The sequence below is a fragment of the Humulus lupulus genome, chromosome X, assembly GCF_963169125.1.
Source record: "Humulus lupulus chromosome X, drHumLupu1.1, whole genome shotgun sequence".
In the NCBI taxonomy this organism is placed as follows: domain Eukaryota; kingdom Viridiplantae; phylum Streptophyta; class Magnoliopsida; order Rosales; family Cannabaceae; genus Humulus; species Humulus lupulus.
In genome coordinates, this window is record NC_084802.1 from 84,290,388 (window position 1) to 84,296,363 (window position 5,976).

Here is a 5,976-nt window from a genome sequence, read left to right on the forward strand (position 1 = left end):
TATTTCATTATTTCTTTAATATTTAAATAACTAAAATTGTGGAACAAAGAAACTTCTAAAAGCTTCTTGTGTGTGTAGCACAGTGACTGTGCACTGTGCTACACGTGTACCACATGCCAAGGAAGGCATGTGATTTTTCCCAATTTTTATTATTATTTAGATACCAAAAAACCCAAAAATAAATTAATTCAAAATTAATTATATTTTTGTTAAATCAAATAATTAATTAATTACACATAATTATACAATAATTATGTTTAGTGCATAGAAAAATATTTTACTTATCAAATAAGTCATTTTGTCCATTTTTGTATTTATCTTTGTCAGTATTTGTTTGAGCCATTTCAGGGACCATGAACCTATAACATTAAGCTCCAATAAATTAAAACTAAATAATTAAACTCTTTAATTATAATAGTTAATTTATTAATTATGATATTTCTCCACTATAAATTCAGAATTGAACTCTTTATGTTATAGATATACTTTTACAGAAATCTTATTCTAAGGTGTCCATTAATATAACCATCTTACAATAGTTCAGCCCTCTAATTAATTAGTTCATAAATTAGAATGGAATAATTACCATTTTATCTTTCTAATTTACTTCTTATTCCTTAAGTACCATTAATTCACTGGTGAATAATTAATCTATAATCTATTTATAGATTTGAGCTCAAAATCATTCAGTTCCAGAATTAACCATTAAGGGAACTAATATACGATCCGTTAGAAAAGATTAGATTCCATATTGTTGATACATGTTCCCAGCCATCCATGATATAAAATCTCCAAAACAAAAGTCATTAGTCACATTCTATGAAAAGACTTTAACGAATGAATCAAAAGATTTAATAAACATGAACACTCAAGATTTAGGTTGATCTATAAATGATCATCAGTTATGATATGAATTACAAGTCTTTATTATTAAATGGTTTTTGGATAAAGACTTTTATTCATATCGGTCCATGTCATATATAATCATATAATATAAAGCACATTTACCGAGATGTCTTACCACATCAATAATCCGAATCTAGATTATTTGTATCAACATGATACTCAACAAACCGTACTTACAACCCCAATTAAAGAATTCCATAACTTCAATTTGTTTTTGTTGACTATTTTTATTCATTCATGTGATCTTAATTCTCCCATACTAATACAAGTTCACATCCTTAATAATGAATATGGAATTTTTCTGATATTTACAAAATTATTCAAACAATAATTCAATAATCTAAATATAACAACAATAGACCATTGTATTTATTTATTCATCGAAACAATAAATGTCTTTTACATGCTTTTAGGACATACTCCTAACAAGGTGTTCCTTCAGGGCTTGGAAAGCTTCCTCACATTCCTCGGTCCATTGGATCTTCTTGCTGCCCCTCAGTAAGTTAAAGAAAGGGACACATTTGTCCGTAGACTTTGATGTGAACCTACTGAGGGTAGCTACTCTCCCGGTTAAGCTTGGCACTTCTTTGATTGTGGTAGGTGACTTCATGTCGATCAATGCTTTGATCTTCTCGGGGTTAGCCTCGATTCCACGTGAATTGACTATGTATCCGAGAAACTTACCAAAGCCAACACCAAACGAGCACTTAAGAGGGTTTAACTTCATGTTATACTTTCTAAGCATTGCAAAGCATTCCTCTAAGTCTTGAACATGCCCTCTAGCTTCTTTGGACTTGAGCAACATGGCATCAACGTATACCTCCATATTTTTGTCGACCAAGTCTCGGAACATGGCATTCACGAAACGATGGTAGGTGGCTCCTACGTTCTTCAAGCTGAATGGCATCACCTTATAACAGTACAATCCATTGTCTATCCAGAAGCTAGTATGTTCCTCATCAGGAGGGTGCATACTTATTTGATTATACCCAGAATATGCATCCATGAATGAGAGTATTTCATGTCCTGTCGTTGCATCAACCAGTTGGTTTATTTTGGGTAGTGGGAAGCAGTCTTTGGGGCAGGCCTTGTTCATATCTGTGAAGTCCATACATGTTCTCCACTTCCCGTTTGGCTTTGGGACCAACACGGGGTTTGATACCCAATCTGGGTAGTAGGCCTCCCTTATAAAACTATTTTCCTTGAGCTGCTCGACCTCCTCCTTCAGGGCTTGAGATTGGTCTTTGTCAAGTAGTCTCCTTTTTTGTTGCACTGGTGGGTAGTTCTTGTCTACATTGAGGACATGACTTATCACGGATAGAGAAATTCCAACCATGTCCTTATGTGACCAGGCAAAGACGTCCTGGTTTTTCTTCAAAAATTCCACCAACCGTGCCTTAATTTCCACCTTTAATTCCTTCTCGACTTTGATTACTCTAGTCGGATCCTCCTCATCTAGTAGGACTTCGTCAAGAACTTCGAATGGTCCTACCCCCATGACGTCATCCCCAAAGTGAGGATCGATTTCGTTTCCCTCGCTTTGGGAAACTTGCTATAATAACAAATCTTCGTTAAAAGAAGCCCCGGCTCCAGTAGAGTGTTTCTTTCAACGTCAACTTCCATGTTCACAACCTCATTGGTTCCTTCATTCTCTTCGCAGTAGGTTATTATCATGTTGTTTATGCATGGTCCTTTCTTTGCCTTGACCACTGACGCATTATAGCATTCTTGTGCCTCCCTTTGGTTACCCTGTATGCATCATTGCCCTACGCTTGTGGGGAACTTCAAAGATAGATGCCAGATAGATACTGCTGCATGTAACGCCATCAGGAGGGGTCTCCCGAGCATTGCATTGTGAGCCGATGAGCAATCTACCACCAAGAACTCTGTCATCACAGTCTCATGCCTGGGGGCATCCCCCACCGTGACCGATAGTCTGATAGTTCCTGCTGGTGCTAGGCATTCTCCCGTGAACCCATATATCACTTGGGAACACGGTATCAGGTCCTTGACCGTGAGCTTCATCTTCTCGAGGGATGATTTGTAGATGATATCTACTGAGCTTCCCATATTCACCAAGCATCTCTTCACTCGGGCATTGGTGATTTGCCTGGCGTCATCTTCTATAAAAGTGAGAGTTTCACTTTCATACTTTGGATTCTTTGGAGACCGTTCCTCGACTGCCATACACTGGGAAGACTCCCCTACCTCGTGTCTGAGGGTCCTTGCATATCGCTCATGAGCATTGTTACTGTTGCCTACTATGTGGGGCCCTCCACATATGGTATCCGGTGTGAACTCTATAGCTGCCGACTCTAGTGGTGGACTCCTCTGCCTTCAGAATTCTGGATTCCTGCTTGGGGTTTCAGTCTTGCCTCGGTGCCTCAAGAGTTTTCCTGATCAGAGAAGAAACTCTATCTCATCCTTCAATTGTTTGCACTCGTTTGTGCCATGCCCATAATCATTATGGAAATGACAAAACTTATTCTTGTCTTTCTTTCCTTCTGAATGCAAGGGTAGTGGCTTTCGGTATGGTATCTCCTGGTATGTTGCCAAGTAAATCTCAGCCCTTTATGTGGTCAGGATGGTATAATTGGTGAACCTGGGCTAGTAGGGTTGATGCTTAGCTTGTTTGTCAGCAGGTGTTGACTTAGCTTTCTTTTCTCCACCCTGCTCGGCCCCTGAGGTATTCCTCTTCTTACCGTTGCCCCCACTGTCACCCTGAGGGTTTGCGCCGTTCTTATCTGCCTTGACAGTGGCCGGATGGTTTATGCCTTTTTCTTCCTTAATGATAGCATCATCTAGCTTCATGTATTTTTCGGCTCGGTCCAGGAACTCCCGCAAGGTGTTGATAGGGTTCCTGTGTATACTATCCCACAAGGGACTACGATAAATTATTCCTACCGAGATGGCAACAAACTTCCCTTCAATCCTACTGTGGATGCTTGGTTTGTATCTCTCATGAATCATTGAATGTAGTCTTTCAGGGATTCATCTTTCCCTTGCTTGATGTCAGCTAACTGATTGACATAAACTGGTTGAATTTGTCTGGCACTAGAGACCTTGTAGAATTCTTTCCTGAACTGCTCCCAGGAAGTGATGGATCCAGGTTTGAATTTCCAATACTATTCCTGAGCCAAGTTAGAGAGAGTGGTAGGGAATACCATGCACCTATAATCATGCTCCACACCGAGTAACTCCATCTGATCCTCAAACTTCCCAATATGTCGTACTGGGTCCTCCTTCCCAGTGTATGTTGGGAGTTTCACAGTCTTGTATTTTTGTGATGGTTGAGCAGCTTGGATACTAGCACTGAAGGGACTCTCACTTCTATGTGCCAGCTCGATATTGGAAGTTTTCTTTGTCAGACCCTGGACAGCCATGACGAGTGCATCTATTTGAGCCTGCACTGCTGGTGGGGTCACTTCTCCAGGTAGGGTAGATGTCCCTAGTACCCCCTCCTGAGCGCTGGTCCTCCTATTGATGACTTCCCTCAGATCCTGAGGTTGCGCATCTTTCCCCAGCCTATCGAACACAGTATTGGTGTTATCCATCAATTCCTTTCCCTTGCGAGACTGAGGGTGTAGGGGTGGTAGGTCCACCTTGCCCCTGTCGATGCGACCCTGCCCCGAGCCTCTCCTCCTGCATAACTTTGAGATTTTGAGCGTCCATTTCCATTTTTTCCATACCTCTCAAATGTTTGACCATCATATCCTGCATTGTTTCGTCTGTCCCCCTGGGAGGGGGCCTTCGAGTTGGTAGCACTCCTACTCCGAGACGAAGTGTTATTCTTCTTAGTCATGGAGGAGGCAATCTTGGAATGTTCCTCTGTAACGACCCAAATCTGCTAATAAGGCTTAGGGCCTTGATTAGGATGCCTGTAGGGAAATATGTGAATTATTGTTTAATATGTGGATTTGTGTGAATATGTGACTAGTTATGCATGTTTAGGTGAATTAAATATGCATGTGGGCCCCATCTGGTTATTAGGGGCATGATTGTAATTTTAGCCCGTTGAGGGTATAAACATGATAATTGTGATATATCTGCGTTGCACGATCCAAGACAGTCCTAGGGAGTCGTTAGTGAAAAAAGTCACAGCGGGGTCGAAAATCCAACTCGGGGCGAGTCGAGGGATATTTCAGGTGTTAGACATTTTGCGGGGTTATCAGGTTATGGAAATAAATATTCGGAGATATATTTAAGGTTAGGATGCCTAGGAGGGAATATTGAGGAAATTTACCATTTTGCCCTCGGGGACGTTTTTGGTACCTCGAGCCTTGAGGTAACCTCTTAGACTTAAGTTAAATAAAACAAAATATAGGAAACCCCCAGATTTCTCTAAACCGACCCTATCTCTTCCTTCATCTCTCTTTTGAAGATTTTCTCTCCATTGGAAGCTTGGGAGAACTCTTGGTGAAATCAAACCAAAGACTAAGAAGTGGAGCTGGGATTTTGGGAGTTAGAGGCTTGGAGCTTAGGGAATTAATCTAGGGATCCAACTCAGTTCAAGGTAAGCTTTAACCTAAGTAAATTGCACTGAATAGTTGCTGGTATTCTCAGAGTTTGCATGTGAGCAAGTGGTGAACTGCACATGAGTGTTGGTTGAGCTTTGAGGCTAGTTTCTGATTAGGTTTTGATGCTAAGGTTGTGTTAGAACCTCTGTGATGAATGTTTGGATTGTTAGGCAGACTTTTATGGATAATTGGCTTGGTTTTAGGAGAGAAAATGGGGGAATTTTCTGGGTTCGAAGGGTCGGGTTGCGGCCCTATTCTTGCTGAGTCGCGGTCCTTTAGAATAATGGGGCGGCCTGATAGAAGGGGCGTGCCGCGAGGCCTTATATTAGGGCCGCGGTGCGTGTTGGCAGAAAAGAGGCTGAGCCTCTGGTTGAGCTTAGGGCCGTGGCAAGGGATCTTAGGGTCGTGACGCTCAATGCATTTTTGGGTTTTCAAGAGGTTTTAGGCTCGAGAATTCAATAGTTAAGGCTTAGGATGGATTCTATCACCCGGATTGGTAGAATTCAATGTTCCGGAGATTAGAATTATGACCCAAATTTATTTAATGGATTAA